Source organism: Eretmochelys imbricata, chromosome 2 (genome assembly GCF_965152235.1).
Source record: "Eretmochelys imbricata isolate rEreImb1 chromosome 2, rEreImb1.hap1, whole genome shotgun sequence".
In the NCBI taxonomy this organism is placed as follows: domain Eukaryota; kingdom Metazoa; phylum Chordata; order Testudines; family Cheloniidae; genus Eretmochelys; species Eretmochelys imbricata.
This window is the reverse complement of record NC_135573.1, coordinates 161,328,997-161,350,226: the sequence shown is the minus strand read 5'-3', so window position 1 is coordinate 161,350,226 and position 21,230 is coordinate 161,328,997. Positions and strand designations below refer to the sequence as shown.

Below are 21,230 nucleotides of genomic sequence, written 5' to 3'. Positions count from 1 at the left end.
TAGGTAGCTAGACTCCCCATGCAATGCGTGGAGAGAGACAGGTGCCTAAGAATTTGATTCACAAAAACCAATATGATGAGCGTAGAGCTGCCTAAGCCAGCTAATGGGAGATGCTGACGAAAGGGGTGTGTCCTAAGCCCCACCCCATCATGGAGTTTGGTGCCTAAGTTAGAGCACTCCCCGGAGTAGCCAGAGACCCCTGTTTAAATCCTTTATTCCCCTGAGACAGAGGGAGGAATTGAACCCAGGTCTCCCATATCCCAGCTCTAAGCATGCAGCTAGAAGAGTGGCATTGGTACCACCACCTCCTCTGGCCGTTTTACATGGAGTTAAGCAGGCCCCTAACTCATTCTCACATGAAGTGTCTTAGGCTCCTAAGCCACCTGACTCCAGGAGAGGGTTCCCAGGTGTGGATCCCAAGCAACGATAGGCACCTCCTTGCAGCCTAGACTCAAGCGGGGGTACTGAAACCCAGAGGTGGTCTCTGCCTAGTTTTATAAAAAGCACTAGCAAAGTCAGTACAAACTAAAATTTCATACAGACAATGACATGTTTACACCTCTCTATATACTATACACTGAAATGTAAGTACAATATTTATATTCCAATTCCAATTATTTCATAATTATATGGTAAAATGAGAAAGTCAGCAATTTTTCAGTTAATAGTGTGCTGTGATACTCTTGTATGTTTATGTCTGATTTTGTAAGCAAGTCATTTTTAAGTGAGGTGAAACTTGAGGGTACTCAAGACAAATCAGACTCTTGAAAGGGGTACAGTAGTCTAGAAAGGTTGACAGCCACTGCTCTGACCACAGGCTATGGGATATTTTGATATATCTCCCCACTGGGCAAAAGCCCATACCCCACCATCCCATCGCAAGGCACAGGTCCTGAGCTCTCCCCCGCCCCAAATCTGGTAGGTGGAGAATGGGAGTGCCATGGTGGTTTCTGCGAGCCACACTTTAATGGAAAAAGAGCCACATGCAGCCTCCAAGCCATGGTTTGGCCACCCCTAATACAGAGCATAACCAGCTCTCCAGGGTATGCATTGGGCAAGAGAAGGCTGGGGAGAGGAGTGAACTGAGTTTGAGCATATCTGCTAATCAGAGGTTTCAAGTTTATGCTTGCTATTGAGCCAAACTTTAATATTCTTAATTTAGAGGGAAAACAAACTGTGATATTGACCTTTCCATATATTGGCACACTATTCTTTCACACTGCATGGCATAGCTTGGTCTTTTACTATTTAAAATAGAGTTCACTGCATCTTTTCTACTGACTTAACAAAACATAAATGCAGGTCGGTTTTAGGATTCTGTAGCCAAGTGGGAGGGACAAATTTACCAGCACAAAGCAGTGTCAAATAACAAAACACATGTAAGTGCAGCTACAGAGAGGAGGTTAGTTATTAGTTAAATCTAGATCATGTACAAGGAGAATGCAAAGCCCACTGTCACAGTTTAATCTGCACAGGTTTGTTGTAAGGCATGAAATAATTTGATAAGAATAGATCATTCCTAAAAAACACATAGAGATCTACAACAAAAGGGAATGTAAATGTGATGATCTCCATCACTGGAGGATTTTGCCCTTAATCCTTCCATTACCAGTAGCAGCTATCACCATTCCAGCAACTTCAGCTGGGGCGTTCTAGATTTCTGGAAGTAAACAGTTTGAAGTTTCTGCAATTCTGGGATAAGCTGCTTTAAGTGAAAAGCTGGCACTTCAAAATTTCCGAAAACTGAAGCCAAGTACTAAGCAACAAAGACTTTAAAACTTGCCAGCATTGCAGATTTATGTATAAATAGGGGCTGGCTTTTCCTCAAGCTGTGGCAATATCGGAAATGGCATTCTCCACTCCCAGGGTGCAGAAAGCAGTAAACCTGTGCTTTTATAGTCAGTTTAAAAAGACACTGACTATAATTGCAAAAGCAAATATAAGAGAGTTTTGGATGACTAAAAAGTTGATTGGCATCATTTTAGACTAATTACCATGAAATGTGGCAACCAGTTATGTACAACCTCCTAGAATGAGTAATCTTAATGTTGTACACAGTGTTGTAGCCATTTGGTCCCAGAATATTAGAGAGACTACAGGGGTATTAATGAGCTACTTCACCTTGAATGGTCCCTCAGAATATGTGGTTTCAGAGTAGCAGCCATGTTAGTCTGTATCCAGAAAAAGAAAAGGAGGACTTGTGGCACCTTAGAGACTAACCAATTTATTTGAGCATAAGCTCCAGTGCACGCATCCGATGATGTAGCTCACGAAAGCTTATGCTCAAATACATTTGTTAGTCTTGAAGGTGCCACAAGTCCTCCTTTTCTTTTTTTAGAATATGTGCTAATTACTTAGGCTAAACTGTCTGTTCAATCATGTATTCAGCTGTGACACTCTGAGTACTTTCCCCAGACCTGAAGAAGAGCTCCGTGTGGCTTGAAAGCTTGTTTCTCACCACAAGCAGTTGGTCCAATAAAAGTATTAGCTCACCCACTTTGCCTCTCTGAGTACTCTTAATTTAGGCCTGGTCTACACTAAAGTGTTAGGTCAACATAAATTGCCTTATGTTGACCTAATTATGTCAGTGTACACACTACAGCCTTGCTCCTGCCAATGTAAGTGCCCTACTATACTGACATAACTCCACCACCTCCATGAGAGGCATAGGTAGTTAGGGTGATGCCATGTCCCTTCAGACACTCCATTACTTACATGTATTGGCTGTCATTCTTGTCAATGTCATGACTCCATTGGAGCCGTGAAATTGACAAGAAAGCCAGCTCCCAGCTGAGCTGCTGCCTGGTCTCCACTCCAAGCCAGGCTGCCACCCAGGCTCCCACCCAGCCAGTAGCCCTGCTGCCTCCCTGGGGTCCTGGGTCCCCGCTCCCAACCTCGCTGCTGTCCAGGCTCTCAGCTCTCCACTGGGAGCATGGCTGTGCCCAGTGGGGAGCTTCAAGCCCTGAGTCGGGTTGGCTGCCCTGTTCCCAGTGGGAAACGGAGAGCTGAGAAGCCAGTGCAGCTGCCCCATTCCCAGCAGGGAGCAGGACGCCAACGGGTGGTGGCAGCTGGGTTACTGGCAGGGAGCAGGATATAGAGCTGAGATCCCCGGCTCTCCGCCCCACAAACTGCCCCTCTTAAGTGGATGGAAGCGCTCCTGATGCGGACGCGCATTACCGACAGAACGAGGGCAGTGTGGACATGAAAAATAGGCATATCAAACAGTAAGGAAAAGAACTGGGAAAGGAAATTGCAGTTATTCAGGGCATGTCTACACTATAAACTTAAGCCCTGGTCTACACTAGGACTTTAGGTCGAATTTAGCAGCATTAAATCAATGTAAACCTGCAACCGTCCACACGATGAAGCCCTTTATTTCGACTTAAAGGGCTCTTAAAATCGATTTCCTTACTCCACCCCTGACAAGTGGATTAGCGCTTAAATCGGCCTTGCCGGCTCGAATTTGGGGTACTGTGGACACAATTTGACGGTATTGCCTCCGGGAGCTATACCAGAAGTGCTCCATTGTGACCGCTCTGGACAGCACTCTCAACTCAGATGCACTGGCCAGGTAGACAGGAAAAGAACCGCGAACTTTTGAATCTCATTCCTGTTTGGCCAGCGTGGCAAGCTGCAGGTGACCATGCAGAGCTCATCAGCAGAGGTGACCATGATGGAGTCCCAGAATCACAAAAGAGCTCCAGCATGGACCGAACGGGAGGTACGGGATCTGATCGCTGTTTGGGGAGAGGAATCCGTGCTATCAGAACTCCGTTCCAGTTTTCGAAATGCCAAAACCTTTGTCAAAATCTCCCAGGGCATGAAGGACAGAGGCCATAACAGGGACCCGAAGCAGTGCCGTGTGAAACTGAAGGAGCTGAGGCAAGCCTACCAGAAAACCAGAGAGGCGAACGGCCGCTCCGGGTCAGAGCCCCAAACATGCCGCTTCTATGATGAGCTGCATGCCATTTTAGGGGGTTCAGCCACCACTACCCCAGCCATGCTGTTTGACTCCTTCAATGGAGATGGAGGCAATACGGAAGCAGGTTTTGGGGACGAAGAAGATGATGATGATGATGATGAGGTTGTAGATAGCTCACAGCAAGCAAGCGGAGAAACCGGTTTTCCCGACAGCCAGGAACTGTTTCTCACCCTGGACCTGGAGCCAGTACCCCCCACAACCCACCCAAGGCTGCCTCCTGGACCCAGCAGGCGGAGAAGGGACCTCCAGTGAGTGTACCTTTTAAAATACTATACATGGTTTAAAAGCAAGCATGTGAAAGGATTACTTTGCCCTGGCATTCGCGGTTCTCCTGGATGTACTCCCAAAGCCTTTGCAAAAGGTTTCTGGGGAGGGCAGCCTTATTGCGTCCTTCATGGTAGGACACTTTACCACTCCAGGCCAGTAACATGTACTCGGGAATCATTGTAGAACAAAGCATTGCAGTGTATGTTTGCTGTCGTTCAAACAACATCCGTTCTTTATCTCTCTGTGTTATCCTCAGGAGAGTGAGATATCATTCATGGTCACCTGGTTGAAATAGAGTGCTTTTCTTCAGGGGACACTCAGAGGAGCCCATTCCTGCTGGGCTGTTTGCCTGTGGCTAAACAGAAATGTTCCCCGCTGTTAGCCACAGGGAGGGGGGAGGGTTGAGGTGGTAGTCACGTGGTGGTGAGAGGCCAAATGCGACCTTGTAACGAAAGCACATGTGCTATGTATGTAATATTAACAGCAAGGTTTACCCTGAAAGAGTGTAGCCACTGTTTTATAAAATGTGTCTTTTTAAATACCGCTGTCCCTTTTTTTTTCTCCACCAGCTGCATGTGTTTCAATGATCACAGGATCTTCTCCTTCCCAGAGGCTAGTGAAGCTTAGAAAGAAAAAAAAAACGCACTTGAGATGAAATGTTCTCCGAGCTCATACTGTCCTCCCACACTGACAGAGCACAGACGAATGCGTGGTGGCAAATAATGTCAGAGTGCAGGAAAGCACAAGATGACCGGGAGGAGAGGTGCGGGCTGAAGAGAGTAAGTGGCAGGCTGAAGAGAGGGCTGAAGCTCAAATGTGGTGGCAGCGTGATGAGAGGAGGCAGGATTCAATGCTGAGGCTGCTGGAGGACCAAACCAGTATGCTCCAGTGTATGGTTGAGCTGCAGCAAAGGCAGCTGAAGCACAGGCTGCCACTACAGCCCCTGTGTAACCAACCGCCCTCCTCCCCAAGTTCCATAGCCTCCACACCCAGACGCCCAAGAACGCGGTGGGGGGGCCACCGGCCAACCAGCCACTCTGCCACAGAGGATTGCCCAAAGAACAGAAGGCTGGCATTCAATAAATTTTAAAGTTGTAAACTTTTAAAGTGCTGTGTGGCATTTTCCTTCCCTCCTCCACCACCCCTCCTGAGCTACCTTGGTAGTCATCCCCCTATTTGTGTGATGAATGAATAAAGAATGCATGAATGTGAAGCAACAATGACTTTATTGCCTCTGCAAGCAGTGATCGAAGGGAGGAGGGGAGGGTGGTTAGCTTACAGGGAAGTAGAGTGAACCAAGGGGTGGGGGGTTTCATCAAGGAGAAACAAACAGAACTTTCACACCGTAGCCTGGCCAGTCATGAAACTGGTTTTCAAAGCTTCTCTGATGCGTACCGCGCCCTCCTGTGCTCTTCTAACTGCCCCGGTGTCTGGCTGCGCGTAACCAGCAGCCAGGAGATTTGCCTCAACCTCCCACCCTGCCATAAACGTCTCCCCCTTACTCTCACAGATATTGTGAAGCACACAGCAAGCAGTAATAACAGTGGGAATATTGGTTTCGCTGAGGTCTAAGCGAGTCAGTAAACTGCACCAGCGAGCCTTTAAACGTCCAAATGCACATTCTACCACCATTCTGCACTTGCTCAGCCTGTAGTTGAACAACTCCTGACTACTGTCCAGGCTGCCTGTGTACGGCTTCATGAGCCATAGCATTAAGGGGTAGGCTGGGTCCCCAAGGGTACATATAGGCATTTCAACATCCCCAACAGTTATTTTCTGGTCTGGGAATAAAGTCCCTTCCTGCAGCTTTTAAAACAGACCAGAGTTCCTGAAGATGCGAGCGTCATGTACCTTTCCCGGCCATCCCACGTTGATGTTGGTGAAACGTCCCTGGTGATCCACCAGATTTTGCAGCACTATTGAAAAGTACCCCTTGCGGTTTATGTACTCAGCGGCTTGGTGCTTCGGTGCCAAGATAGGGATATGGGTTCCATCTATGCCCCCACCACAGTTAGGGAGTCCCATTGCAGCAAAGCCATCCACCATGACCTGCACATTTCCCAGGGTCACTACCCTTGATATCAGCAGATCTTTGATTGCGTGGGCTACTTCCATCACAGCAGCCCCAACAGTAGATTTGCCCACTCCAAATTGATTCCCAACTGACCGGTAGCTGTCTGGCGTTGCAAGCTTCCACAGGGCTATCGCCACTCACTTCTCAACTATGGGGGCTGCTCTCATCTTGGTATTCATGCGCCTCAGGGCAGGGGAAAGCAAGTCACAAAGTTCCATGAAAGTGCCCTTACGCATGCGAAAGTTTCGCAGCCACTGGGAATCGTCCCAGACCTGCAACACTATGCGGTCCCACCAGTCTGTGCTTGTTTCCCGAGCCCAGAATCGGCGTTCCACAGCATGAACCTGCCCCATTAGCACCATGATGCATGCACTGGCAGGGCCCATGCTTTCAGAGAAATCTGTGTCCATGTCCTGATCACTCACGTGACCGCGCTGACGTAGCCTCCTCGCCCGGTATCGCTTTGCCAGGTTCTGGTGCTGCATATACTGCTGGATAATGCGTGTGGTGTTTAATGTGCTCCTAATTGCCAAAGTGAGCTGAGCGGCCTCCATGCTTGCCTTGGTGTGGCGTCCGCACAGAAAAAAGGCGCGGAACGATTGTCTGCCGTTGCTCTGATGGAGGGAGGGGCGACTGACGACACGGCTTACAGGGTTGGCTTCAGGGAGTAAAATCAACAAAGGGGGTGGCTTTACATCAAGGAGTATTTCAGGCAGGACTTCATGGAGGGTTCCAATAAGAAATGGTGCACCTAAGTTATTGTTCTTATTGGAACAAGGAGGTTAGCCTGGCCTCTGATTGATACATGGCTAGATTTACCTCGCTGCACCTTCTCTGTGAGTGACTGCAGTGTGACCTAGAGGAATGAGTCCCCTAGACGGGGGAGGAGGCAAATGAGTACAAATCAAATCTGGTCTATTTCTTGTTTTGATCCACTCCATCTATCTTTTACATCTTTGGCTGGCAGCAGACGGTGCAGAAGGACTGCATGCCATCCACATTTCATGGCTGCTCGGCAGAAGATGGTACAGTACGACTGCTAGCCATCCTCATCTCTTGCCTGCCCAGCAGAAGATGGTACAATACGACTGCTAGCCATCCTCATCTCTTGCCTGCCCAGCAGAAGATGGTACAGTAGGACTGCTAGCAATCCGTACCGCCTGCCTGCTCACCATAAGACGGTTCAGTAGGACTGACTGCAGGACTAAAGAGAATGACCTGGTCAAGTCACTCCAAATTTAGTCCCTGCGCCCATGTCTGCCCAGGCGCTCCCAGCCGACGTGGCCAGGAGCACCTCGGATACGACGAGGATGGCTACCAGTCGTACTGCACCGTCTGCTGCCAGAAAGCAATGGGTTGCTGCTACTGTGTAGCAATGCCGTACCGCGTCTGCCAGCACCCAGGAGACATACGGTGACCGTTACCTGAGCGGGCTCCATGCTTGCCGTGGTATGGCGTCTGCACAGGTAACTCAGGAAAAAAGGCGCGAAACGATTGTCTGCCCTTGCTTTCACGGAGGGAGGGAGGGAAGGGGGGCCTGACGATATGTACCCAGAACCACCCGCGACAATGTTTTAGCCCCATCAGGCATTGGGATCTCAACCCAGAATTCCAATGGGCAGCGGAGACTGCGGGAACTGTGGGATAGCTATCCACAGTGCAATGCTCCGGAAGTCGACTCTAGCCTCGGTACTGTGGAAGCACTCCGCCGAGTTAATGCACTTAATGCACTTAGAGCATTTTCTGTGGGGACACACACACTCGAATATATAAAACCGATTTCTAAAAAACTGACTTCTATAAATTCGACCTTATTCCATAGTGTAGACATACCCTAAGTTGACCTATGTTAGGTCGACTTACAGCCACCGCTGTACTGTCCCAGTTCTTTTCCTTACTGTATGATATGTCTATTTTTCATGTCCACAGGGTAGTGTCCATGTGTATTGATAGGTGATGTAAGGCATCTAAGCATGCTTTTGGGTGCTGTAAAAACTATAAGGCATTGTGTTTATTCCTTGTGGAGTCAACTTTTATTTTATTTCATTTTTTAAATTTGGCTGGTCTGTGTATTTTTTCCCGTTCATGGCCTTGATTCAGTGTCAGACTAATAAGAGTTGGATGCTGTCCCAAATATTTTACACACAGATTCCTTTGGTAAGGATACATTTCTGTTATAAAATGTTTCCTGATGCATTGTCTGAAAATTTCCACAGTGCATATAAATGCAATTAGAGTGCTTAGTTATTGCCAGGTGCAATAATAGTGTAATGTTGCAAGTAAAATTCAGTTTATGCAACAATAGCATTGTAACTGTGCTAGGAAACAAATCAGTTATTGATTTTAAAAAATAGTAACTTTTCTTATATATAATTGCTTTCCATTTATAGCTCTTTGTGTGCTTTGCATGCTGCTTAGTTCTCATTAAACTCTTGATGAGTTAGATCTGTTTACTATACCATCTTACAGAACAGAAAACTGAGACAGAGGCTGGGGTATTTTGTTTTGAACTCCATGGATTTAGGGGGAAAAATACTTAAACAGCACGTCAACTTCAGCACTGAACAATAGAATAATAAACTAGAGTATTACATACGCTATCTAGTAAAAGTTAACAACCCCGTGCTCTTTAGATTAAGTGCCTTCTCTCAGAAAGCACCCCCTGAAGGACTCACTAACAACATTTTTATCATCTATCTAGGTGCTTATATGGCTCCCATCACTGCAGTATCAGATTTTATTGTAGATATGAAATACAGAATAATAGAATTTCTAATATAGAATCAAAACCATGAAAACAATGTTTGCTTATATTCTGTGTAAGCCAACAAAGGAAACAGAATGAGAATTCCAGTAAGTTCCAATTAATTTTTACAACACTGGGTAATTCAAGGTGTATGTAGCATCTAATTTATCAGCATCACACTGCTATTATTAAAATACATTTTAAACAAATATTTACATATTGCAAAACCTTCTAGAGACCAAGACCTATCCCTTAGAGGAAAGATACTGCTTTACATGGGAGACGGATATTTTACCCATGTACATCACAAAGAAGCAAAGTTGGGTGCAATCCCCATTTCCTCTTTTCCGCAGGTCACCTTAAAGAAATAAAAAACCCAGAGCACTTTTCCCATTCACAAAAAACCAAGGAGATTTAAATTAAAGATTAGCCAGATAGTTTTCCAATATTGAAAAACAACAAGAGAGAACAAATGTAAAGCCTCCCTCGGAGAGCAGCGTGCACGTCCTGCCTGTTCTGTTACAAGCTTCAGCAATAGTCAGAACGAAATTGCTGTTCTTTGCACTCAGGCAAAGTTTTCTGCAACTATGCACTTTGTAGCCACCTACATTTGTGCAAACCAGGTGTAAGACACAGTTTACAGAATTCAACACCCAAGTTTCACTTTCTGCGCAGGTGTAACTGAATACACAGGGTGGAAGACAGTGGAGCTTAGATAGTTAAAGGAGCAGTGCACAAAGTTTTCCAGCGTTTCATAGCTATCTGCACCAAGCAGATTAGCAAAGTCTTCAACTGGCTTTAGGTATTAGCCTACTGCCAGAGACAGCAAGCCTTTGGGGGAGGTGGATTAACTACACCGATGACGGGAGAGCTCTCTCCCCTCGGTGTAGAACATCTTCATTAAAGTGCTATAGCAGTGCAGCTGCATCATGCCCAGGAGCTTTTGGATTAATATTGTTTTGGGTAGAAGAGTGTGCGTGTGTGTGTGTGTGTGTGTGTGTGTGTAAAGAGAGAACATACAGAAACTGAGAATGGACACGGAGAGAGAGAGAGGAGAGGCAAAAAGCAAGAGAACCAAGCAGTAGCCTGTAAAGAGTGTGAACCTGGATAAAGCTAGAAAGAGAGACCTTTTGAGTTGGTGAACAAATTTGCCCAAACGGAAGGGTTTCTCAGTGACTCAGAGGGTCATGACCTCTAAGGGAGTCATCTGGTGGGTGACTGGCCCTGACAAAATGAGTGACCCATTTATGGACTCCACTAATCTGGGGGGCGGCTTATGCTGGGTGGGTGTCTTGTGTGCTCGGGTGAATGCCAGATCTATGAAATTGCCTGAGGCACCTGAGTCCACCAGCCCCTCTGGGTTGATTCAGGCACCAAAGGGTGCCAGAGCCAGAGAGGGGGAATTGGAGATGTGTTGGTGTGGGCTGCTGGGGAAAGGGGAAGGGCACCAAACCAGCTGTGATCCCACGATTGGGGTTAGGGTTTCATGTTTACCTACCAGGGCGCAGATTGGACCTTGGCAGGGCAGCTTGATGCAAAGCTTTCTTGTGCCCTGCAGTATAGGCATAAACCTGATGCCTGGTGTTGATTCTCCTCCATGTCAGAAAGGCGGGGCTAGACTTGATCAACTTGAATGGGTTCCAGTGACAGAGAAGGGACTGGTGACAGGAGGGTTTGGGGACAGAGCCCGCTGGGCTGGGGGAAGTTGGCAGAAACATCTTTGTCCTTGGCGGTGTTTGGTCAGGCAGTCAGTGATCTGGATGCATCGGTCAACTGAGGCAATCAGGCCAGATGGGGCTTCCACCCATGCCAGTTCATCTTTAGTATCATCATTAAGGCTGAGCCACAAATGATAATGCTGGGCAGCCTCGTTCCATTCAGTATCTACTACCATGCGCTGGCACGCAGCTGCATATTTAGCAACTGGCAGGCATCCCTGCCACAGCACAGGAAGGGCAGTTTTGGCTGCACGCACTGAAGATCGTCACCAGAGCTTGAACAAAGTCGTCAAATTGTCCCAGAAGTGGGCCTGATTTTCCTGGAGTGGAGACACCTGAGCTAGGGTCTCCCGAGTAAGCAGGCTGATAATCAGTCCTGCTGAGGCTTGGTCAGTGAGATACGACTGCGGGTGTAGCAGAAATAGAAGCCAACACTGATTTAGGAACCCAGGAAATTTGCTTCGATTGCCATTGAACTGGTCAGGAAGGAAAGGTAGCAGCTGGAGATGAAGCTTGCAGGACTACGTTAGAGAAGGAGTCATGCCCAGGGGTTACACCTGGAGTTAGTAGTCAGGAATTGGAGCCCAGGGTCAGAGCTGGAGTCAGAGGCGAGATGCCAGAGCCAGAAGTCAGGAATCAGAACCGAGGGTCAGAGCTGAGTTACCTGGTGTGAGGCAAGGCGGGGCAGGGCTGGGAACAAACCAGTGCAGGAGCTACAACTGTGGATGAATGCTTTGAGCAGCTGCTGGGCTTTAGAGTTGGCCTGCTGATTCTTCCAACAAACAGGGGATGTCGTCAAGCTGGCAGTCTACTACGGGCCAGCTGTGATAGCTACGTTGCACGGAGACTGGCTCTGCAGCAGGCCCTGATTCCTAACAGTTCTTGGTCCCGCCTGCATTCAGAGAAGTATTTACAAGGAATGTACAAAGTCCTAATCAAGACTGCATCAAAGAAAATACCAGACTCCATCAATTGCTGCTTCCAACTGGAACATCCTTAGGCCCTGAACTTAGATTAGGTCGAAAAGAGTCAACATTATAAAAATGAGTTATGATACTGGTGTAATTACATCTGTCCCTAGTACATATGAGAGCAGCCTGCCATAGCCTTATACTGGACGAAGAGTGAGTGTCACTGGAAAGAACTTCACAGTTGTGTCTAAGTTTATTAAAACAAATCTGTTTTGTTTCCCCCTGCAAATGTCTCACTTTCATTTGAAACAAATGGAACCATTTTAATGTGCTGCTAATGGAGGAAGACATAACACTTCTTCAGTGAGTTTGATGAAAGTATTGCTGTGCAACAAATTGTAAACTAAGCTGTATCACAATCTATTAATCAGAAATGTGAATTTTCCCCCCCCAAGAGTTGGAGTTTCACTAAATAAGCATTCAGTGTATGATTAATTGATTCAGGATGGCTTCTGTTGAATAATTATGTTCAATAATAGTCTGGATTCAACTTGTTATCAATTGTCACTTTAAATCAAGTATAATAGTTTTCAGCTGCGCATACTATATAAACTGAATATCCAGGGAAAACAACAACCAACCATCTGATTTCTAGACAGCTTTGCTGCCCATGGCTAAGTTCTAATGGTGGATTTCAAAGGGACACTTCTTGTGGGGGGTAGTTCCAACAACTTTGCACACTACTTTGAGAGTGGAATAACTAACCAGGGCTGAGGAGAGCTACTTTCCTATTGCCCTACAGTTGGATTCACACCATATGTACTGCGGTTAATGGCAATTAAGAGTAACTTCTCTATGTATACACACACGTAGGATTAGACACTTAGTGCTTCCTCATCAGGTGCTGGGTTGCAGGTAACAACCAGCTTTTGTCCAGTACGCTGAGAATTTCACAGCATCATGGGTTGGTGAATCATGACTCAGCATGATGGTGCAACAGATCATTGCTGCGTCAAGGCAATTCATTTAATCAACTTTACGTAGGTCTAATTTTTTAAAAGATGCATCTGTTTTTACCAGATGATACTTCTCCTCTGAGTCCCCTTGTGAGAACTCTCACACGTATAATGGTGCTCTCTTAAAGAATTACAATGGATTGCCATCATTTGCCTCTATTCCCATATGGAATGCTACCACTGAAGTTGGATACAATATTGGGTTTGATTCTCCTCACTCTTTCACCATTTCTGACTTACATTAGTGCAGGAGAGGAGAACCAAGTCTATCTAAGGTAGCTATCTGGCCCTAATGGTATCTTTAATGTATTTGTCTTTACAACACCTATATGAGGTAGGGAAATATTATTAGCCCCATTTTACAAACAAGGAGCTGAGGCACAGAAAGCCTCAGTGACTTGCCCAAGATCACAGGGGAAACCTGTGAGCAGCGAACTGAAGGCTGGTATTCCAAGTCACAGGCTCTCTAGCCACTAGGCCATCCTTGCTCTTGAATGTTTGATACACGTGGAGAGCCTTCACCTGAGGTGAATTTGGGCTGGCACAAAACAGCTTGATAAACTGGGGTTCCCTTTTTTGGGGGCGGGGGGCGGGGAGACTATTGTTTCTTGTTCCAGAATCTAAGATTTTTTTTTAAGTGTCTAGTCCTTCTAGTTTGAAATGAACCTTCAAAATCGTGAACATGTGTAGCTGATGCAGAGATGTCTTCAGACACTGGCAGGCATCACATATCGAAGTGATAGCTGAGAGGTATGAACTGTCCTATTCATCTGAATAAGATGTTCCCTCTGAAGCCTAATTATGATTATTTAAATGTCAGCATTGTTAAATATTTCACTGACAGTCAAAGCATGCATGCAAGAATGAAGCACAATCTGTCATTAATCTTTGTAAATTCACTTATGGCTATACCTACATTTATGAATAGATAATATTGTTTCTGGTCCATATTTACTTCATACGCTGAGGATAAGCATTAAAAAGTAAAACTGTTACTTCATGCATTTTGCAGATCTGTGAAATTGGTAGTAGGGTGGTTTTCTGTAAGAACTTTACACACTTTTCACTCCTCGCCACTCATAGTCATCTATGGTGCTATATGCTGATGGGGCTATGTATGGTGCTGATGGAATTATGGGTAGTCTAATCCATGAGATATATAAAGACAATTGCACAATCGTTACTGTTATTTATCTCTAGTTAATCTTTCTCTTCTTTCTGGCTAAAGTAAATTGGAAAAAGGTGTTGTAATAGTTGGATCTCTTTCATTCTTCTTATTGTTTAATTCAAAGCTATTTCTGACTATTAAGGCTGAGATTATTGCCTTAATGTTAAGACTGTAACAGTGAATGAGAACACTATTAGCTGTTGCTGTTTCCAAAAGAACATAGATTTAGGTATATTGCACTGCAGTGCCATTTAAAACTGATACAAGGAAAACAATGCTCCTAGTTACATCGAATGGAACCCTAATACCAGGCATCCAAGCCGGTGCAATTACAGGGCAAGGCATCATAATGGTGGAGCAATATCTTTTAGGGTTCAGCCTCAGCATATTCAGCCAGTGTATCATCTAGTAGCTCGGTCTGAGCCCTCCTGCCTAGGAAAGAACACCATGATATCAGTGGGAAGGTGGCAGCTCTATGCTAGGCCCATTGCCCCGAGAAAACTTGTCTCTTGATCAGTCTACGATGCACTCCTCTCTTATAATCCATGAAAATAATAGCTCACTATTTTCACAGAAGCTTTCACAAGTTATTAGAACTTCCTTCTCTTTCCCTTTTGTTTGCAGAAGAAGAAGAAAAGTTTAAACAAACAAACAAAAAGGCCTACCTGCAACTGTCATTATAAACAACAGTACTATTGCAGTAGTGATTAGAAATCCCAACTAAGATCAGGGCCTCATTGTGCTAGGCACTGCATAAACACACAAGGGGTACAGTTCCCCCTCTGTGTACACATACTCCTCTTAACGCTCATTGAGCCAGGGCCAGTATAAATAGCCGTGTAGCTGCAGCAGCCTGGGTAGCAGCAGCGGAGGCATGGCTGAGCTATGCCAAGTACACACCGGTTTCAGATGGTTTCGTACTTGGCACAGCTTCACGGCCGTTACCCACACTACCGCCGCTACACTGCTACTTGTACTTCTGCTAGCTCAATGAGCGCTAACGTGAGCATGTGCACACAAGCAGGGGACTCACACCCCTACCTGGTGGTGTAGACGTAGCTCCAGACTACTCCAAAGAGCCTACCATCTAAATATACAACTATAATTAGACCTTGTACGTAGTTATAATATAATAGCTCTTCCTCCTCATTGCAAAGCCACCACCAAAGAATCATCTCTCTTCTTTAGACATGTTTATGGGTTGATCCTGGTTAACTCTTTCCTCTCTAGGAGGGGGCTTACTATGATTGTTTTTCCAGATACCTAACTGTAAAATGGTTTCTAGGTCACTGGACATATAGCTCCCCTGTTTTTCAGAAGAATTAATCTGGGTTATTTGGCTGATTGTTTGAGAGGGAGAATCTCATATGAACATACATGAGAATGCATTTTATTATTATGTATTATTTTTATTTATAGTCAGGTGGGGCCTAGGGACCCCAACCACGATCAGGACCCCATTGTATAAATAACTGTACAACCAGATTAAAAGACAGTGCCTGCCTCAAAAAACTGGCAATTAAACAGACCATACAGACAACTGTTGGGGAGAAGGGATATAATATACAAGCCGAGTGAATTTAAATGTAGGCTTCAGGGAATGGGTTACAGCAATTAAAATTATAGCGGCAAGGTCCCCAGAGTTTTGTCCTAAGTTGTTTTTGTTTGTTCGTTTGAGAGCCCAGCTGATTCATGTAGCCAGACATGCTGGGCCCAGTTAATCCTACAGTTAAATGGTATGACTTCAGGGATGAATATATCTCATTATTGCCTTGTTCTGGAAAACAGCATCATAGGCTAAATGAAATAGTGAAAATGACACCTAACAGTTGTAGCAGTTTCTGAAGTACAGATCACTAGTAGGTATAGAACAAGCTAAAATGTGACCAGAGCTGATGATCTTTCTGGGACTCCCTTAGATCTCAACAGCAAACAGATCTCTATTTATAGGAACCTCTATTGTCTTGTGAAATAAATATATTTCTTTACCAAGAAATTTCTGTTAATGTAACTTATTCCCCAAGTGCTTATACACTGATCTAGTCACACGCACATCTACATGCGCCAACATTTTGCCTCCAAGAATAAATAAATAATATAGATTTTAGAATGCTATTTATGGGGGAAATGAAAGTAACCTGATCCCAGACTGAACAGTCCCTTGAATATACCCTCAAACTACAGCTCAAATTGACTACCCCTTAAAAATCAAAAACTATGTTCTATGTTAATATGTGATAACTTACCACTTGATAGGCATTTATCTCAATGGACTTCAACCTGGAAGGGCTGAGTTCTGAAATGAAGCCAAATTGAAGATTAAGTGAATAAACTGTTTCTTTTCATATCAAGAAAAAGCACTAAACTGTACTTTCTTGAGAACTGATCCTCTTCCTATTAACTGGATGCTGTACCTATAAACAGGACTTCTTTTGGGAAAATAATTAAGAGATCCTTTCCTGAAATATCTGCATTTTTCCATTTATTTCAACTATGCTTTCACTGATGCTTTAATAGTTTGTGCAAGCTGCACGACTAAATTTGTGTTCCTGATTATTCAGGTACTATTATCTGATGTATGGGAAAGGGAAAGGGAAATCATGCAGAATGTAGAGTATAATTATTAGGGGACTAACACCAGTTCACTATCTGAACACTGCCCTGACAACAGGTTAATAATATGCCACTTTCCCTGTGCTGTCAAAATCTTTGTCATGGTAATAACCCATTTTCTCTTCTTGTTAATCTTTCTGTCTTGAGGATGAAGTGTCAGAATTAAACATTACAATGGTGAATTACAGCATTGTGCTGGTGATGCTGCAGTATTCTGTATTTTGATTAACTGGACATTCTTCTAAAATTTGTATTCAATTATTTTTTGACTGAACAATTGTGCTGATGAAGGAGGATAGGATGGCAGTGATGGGACTGAAAACTCACTGCTTCTTAACGATTTTAAATCAGCCAGATACAGTCAGACAGCTGCTGTTTGAATTTCCCCTGTCTTGTAAAAATTAACTAGGAGAAGCTGCCATTATCCTTGGGCGTCATTTCAAGTTGCAGCTCACCTCAGTTTTCTGGATTGCTTCCGAGCTGAGACTGTTAATCAAATCTAAATTGTATGGTGTATTTCACACCAACAAGTCTTCCAGGTTCTTTGGAAATAGTTTAGGTAACAAACTTCTCATCGGTCTTTGTTTCTGCTCATTTTAACTCTAATTAAAAATCGCACCTGTAAGCAGGTATTGAAATTATGTGTTAATTTAGATCCCCATTCTGCCACCTAGCCTGGTCACATAGAATCTCATTGATGTCAATGAGGTTGCACCTGTAGGCTGCACCTTTAACGAGAGCAGGATTCCTATCCAAGTCAATGGGAGTTTTGTTATTGATTTGGTAACAATTTCAATGGAAGTAGCATTAGGCCCTTTGCTTTTGTTGGCAAGCCCATGAAAACATGTGATGTGAGCAAAAGGAGACTTCACATTGCCCCTTTAATTGAATTAAGCAAAACCAATTACCATGAGTTAATGAAGACATTGGGCTCCTGGAAGCTGTATTTTTGTTTCCTAAGGAGCCACATAACTGAGGCAAGGGATGCAGTTTCAGGAATTCCAGTTCAATTATTAAACAGACAGTTCATAGGAGAGGCCCCAGTGCAATTGGAGAGAGTCTAAATACCTTGGCTCATTTCTTCCTTCCCCCACTGCACAGTGGGAGTAATAAGATACCATATCTGAATGGCAGCATTTTAAACCCCTTTTGCATGAGTGTAAATGACTATACAAGGTGCAAGGCAGTTAAGAATCAGTCCCATAGGGGGCATAACTACACTGCAATTAACCCCCCCCCAGCTGGCTTGTGCCAGCTGACTCGGGCTCATGGGGCTCAGGAGAACGGGCTGTTTAATTGCAGTGTAGACACGCAGGCTTGGACTGTAGCCTGGGCCCTAGGGCCCTGCGAGGTGGGAGGCAGCAGTGTAGACATACCCAGCATTTCATCATTGCCTTCAGTTGTGTGTATTTTCACTGCGGGACAAGAGTCAGTTGCAGAAAGTTTGTGTATTCCAAAAATGATCTCTTTTCTGCTTGGAACTCATTAGCAAAACATTTCCCCTAAATACAATACATATCATTCCAAAGTGGTCACCTTATATTTACAAGCTGTGCAATCCAACTGCTGTGCAATCATTTGCATCTTGTTAGTGAACTGTTTAACTTTCCGAATACCTATAAACTCACGCTCATAAATGAGTTTGATTTAGCAACCATTTCCACAATGTCCTCAAACTGCTCCCTCTGAGCTGGTTTGACATTTCACTCTCCAAACTATTTACAGTGCTATCAAAAAGGTTTACTTATTAATGGCGAAATCTGAAGTGCCTGTGTGGTGGTTAGTTACATTTCTCCTTCCTCCCACATTAGAGCACATATGTGGAATTTCCAATGGAATTGGTCATCATACTGGATGCTTAACATAGGACAGGAAAGACTGGAGATAAACGGAAACTGACTACACATATGCACCACGCTCATTTTCATTAAGCGCCTACCTCATTATACCCCAAGATAGCATCTGACTGTCATCCAAGCAATTCTCTATACATTTATTTTATTCCACTATGATCAATCTTCTTATACATCTGTGTGCAGAGAATTCTCAACATTGTTTATATCTTATAAGTTTGCAGCCCATAACTTGAGGGGCATCGGTTTTCCTGTGACTGCTTAATTCAAACAGATTGATAACAAAGTGTTCCTGAATCAAAATAAATATTCCAAATCCAGGCACTTGGTTGAAATGAACTGCTGAACTTTCTGAGGTTTAAAGAACAACAAATACAGGCAAGGAACTGTAAAGCAGGATGCCATCTGTATGAGCTATTGAACTGCAGGGACTCTTACTAGTACAATAAGGCATACATACCGACTTAGGCAGGCACATGCATAGGAAATCTAGCAATTGACTGACAAAATGAGGATGGGCTTCTTTTAGTTGAATCTTTTAGTCAGTCTTGCAAACCACAGCCCCCCAACCATCTAACTGAAGAGAAGTCAGGTGAGACTTCAGTGATGTAAAAGATATACATGATGAAAGGGGGTGACGAAAGGGAGACGGGCAGCATTTGGAGGAATAAGAAAAAAAAAAACCACAGTAATAATGCTTGAAATCTGGAAGAAAGATGATTGAAGACTGATTGAGATATTGGTATAATAGAGGGAAATCGAGGGCTGACCTATTGAATTAATCACAGCCAAAGCAAATGGAGGAAAGAGAGAAATGATCAGAAATGAGGAAATGATTTTTAAAAAATGTAGGCTCAAATTGCTGGAGAAGAGGGAAAAAAAGAGGTGGGAAGAGGATGGAAAATATTTAAAAAGGAAACACTCTTGGCCATGTGTGAAGATAATAATTGTATATGGAATTCAATAGTTTATTGCCATAAAACAATCCATGAACTGTTGCTAACAGCAGCTAGTTAGCATGGCTGGAGCAGAGAACACAACTATCTTTTGGCTCAGTGGGAAAGCCACCATGCGGCATGTTTTGTTAGGCTGCTGCAGTACTCTGCCTGCGTAGGGCCATCAGGGATATTAAAAGGATGGGCAGGCTTTTTAGATTAAAAAAACCATGACTGAGTCAGCAGAGAATTAGAAACAAAACCTGTGTTTGTTACGACTAAAGAGATTAGAAGGGTAGGAAGGAAGGAACACATGCAGGGAATTTACACAATAGCAGCAGCTTTGGAAATTCCATTCTGTCCAAACAGGCTGCTTTCAGGAGACAATGCCAGCATTGCTCTGAGAAGAGAGACTGGCTTTGGGGTCCAACAAGAGGTTTTTATTAAAGAACTGACTGCCCCTTTGGGAGACCAGAAGCGGCACATCTCCAGGAAGGAAATGTGGTCTAGGGTACTGCCTCTGCCAATAAGACTGAAACTGCAGAAATAGCCTGGCAGTGCTTGGTGTTGGTAAATAGAAACAGAACCCAACTGGAAGTAGCAAAGAGTGGCAATGGAGTCAGGGGTGATAACCATGAGCCTTGTACAAAATGATGGGCACGATTCTCCTCTCACATGATTTTTTGACACCACTGTTGCTCCATTGTGTTCAAAGCAAGCCCCCCTGACTAACACTGAAGTATGTGAGGAGAACTAGATCCTATGAACTTAGACCCTTTAGAACGGGGGGGACCAACCTGTGGCTCCGGAGCCACATGCGGCTCTTCGGAAGTTAATATGCGGCTCCTTGGACAAGCACCGACTCCGGGGCTGGAGCTACAGGCGTCAACTTCCCAACTGCTCAACCCCTGGCTCTGCCACAGGCCCTGCCCCCACTCCACCCCTTAGCAGCCCCTCCCTTGAGCCTGCCGTGCCCTCGCTCCTCCGCCCCCCAACCCCAGCTTCCTGCACGCCATGAAACAGCTGATCAGGAGGTGTGGGGAGGGAGGGGGAGGCGCTGATTGGCAGGGCTGCTGGTGTGTGGGAGGCACTGGGAGCTGGGGGGGAGGAAGGGAGCTGATGGGGGCTGCTGACGTATTATTGTGGCTCTTTGGCAATGTATGTTGGTAAATTCTGGCTCCTTCTCCAGCTCAGGTTGGCCACCTCTGCTTTAGAAGGATATGCCATCTCACTGAAATCAACTGCAGGAGTGCAAGTTAGAATACATTTTGAGAACAGGTGAAAAAGGAAACAGACTCACACAGCACTGACTGTGTAGGAATATAATTTCTGGGAATAGAGATCCAGAGGAAAGACTGGAGTCTGTCTCCTTCCTGTTTCATTACAGCCAAAGTTTCAATGGTCTCTACCCATGTGGCCCAGCTCTATCACCTCTGGACTTCCTGTGGGAAGCCTATAGAAGGCCCTACCTCCAAAGGAAGGAGCGCACTGCCACCTTCAGCCTCCAGGAACTGGACTGCCAATAGTGTCTGCACAGCATCCCACCGATTTGTTTATCCACCCACTTTACTTGAATGTCACATTTCACCTTAGCAGAATGGCCCCTGCCACTCCATTGCTCATCTTCTTTAGGCACATTTTGTCTGCATATTGGATATGAGTTTATCCGCAAAATGTTTGCCATTTTAACCTGATGTTATACTCTACTTGCATACTGCTTCCCGTGGTGACCTGCCTCTCATCGCTCTATATCTCTTCCTACTACATTTCTGCTCTGACTCTATGATATTCTCCAGCCTTCTAATTCTCCACCATGCTGCCATTTTCATTTAAATGGATAGATAAGTCCTTAGCACAGAACATCAATAACATCCTTGAAAAACCTCAGTATCACAATGGTTTGTCCCAGTCCCATGGTCTGTTTGGATTTTGGTTTTTGTTCTCTGG

At 44.8% G+C, this 21,230-nt stretch overlaps 1 long non-coding RNA gene across 2 annotated transcripts in view; it reads right to left on the bottom strand.

Annotated features, from left to right (window-relative positions):
- The window catches only part of LOC144261410 (uncharacterized), a 72,274-nt gene that overhangs the window by 46,620 nt on the left and 4,424 nt on the right, over positions 1 to 21,230 (bottom strand). For both annotated transcript variants that reach the window (XR_013345261.1, XR_013345262.1), the window contains exon 2: positions 16,129 to 16,178. This is a non-coding gene — a long non-coding RNA (uncharacterized LOC144261410). The remainder of the gene's footprint in view (positions 1 to 16,128; positions 16,179 to 21,230) is intronic.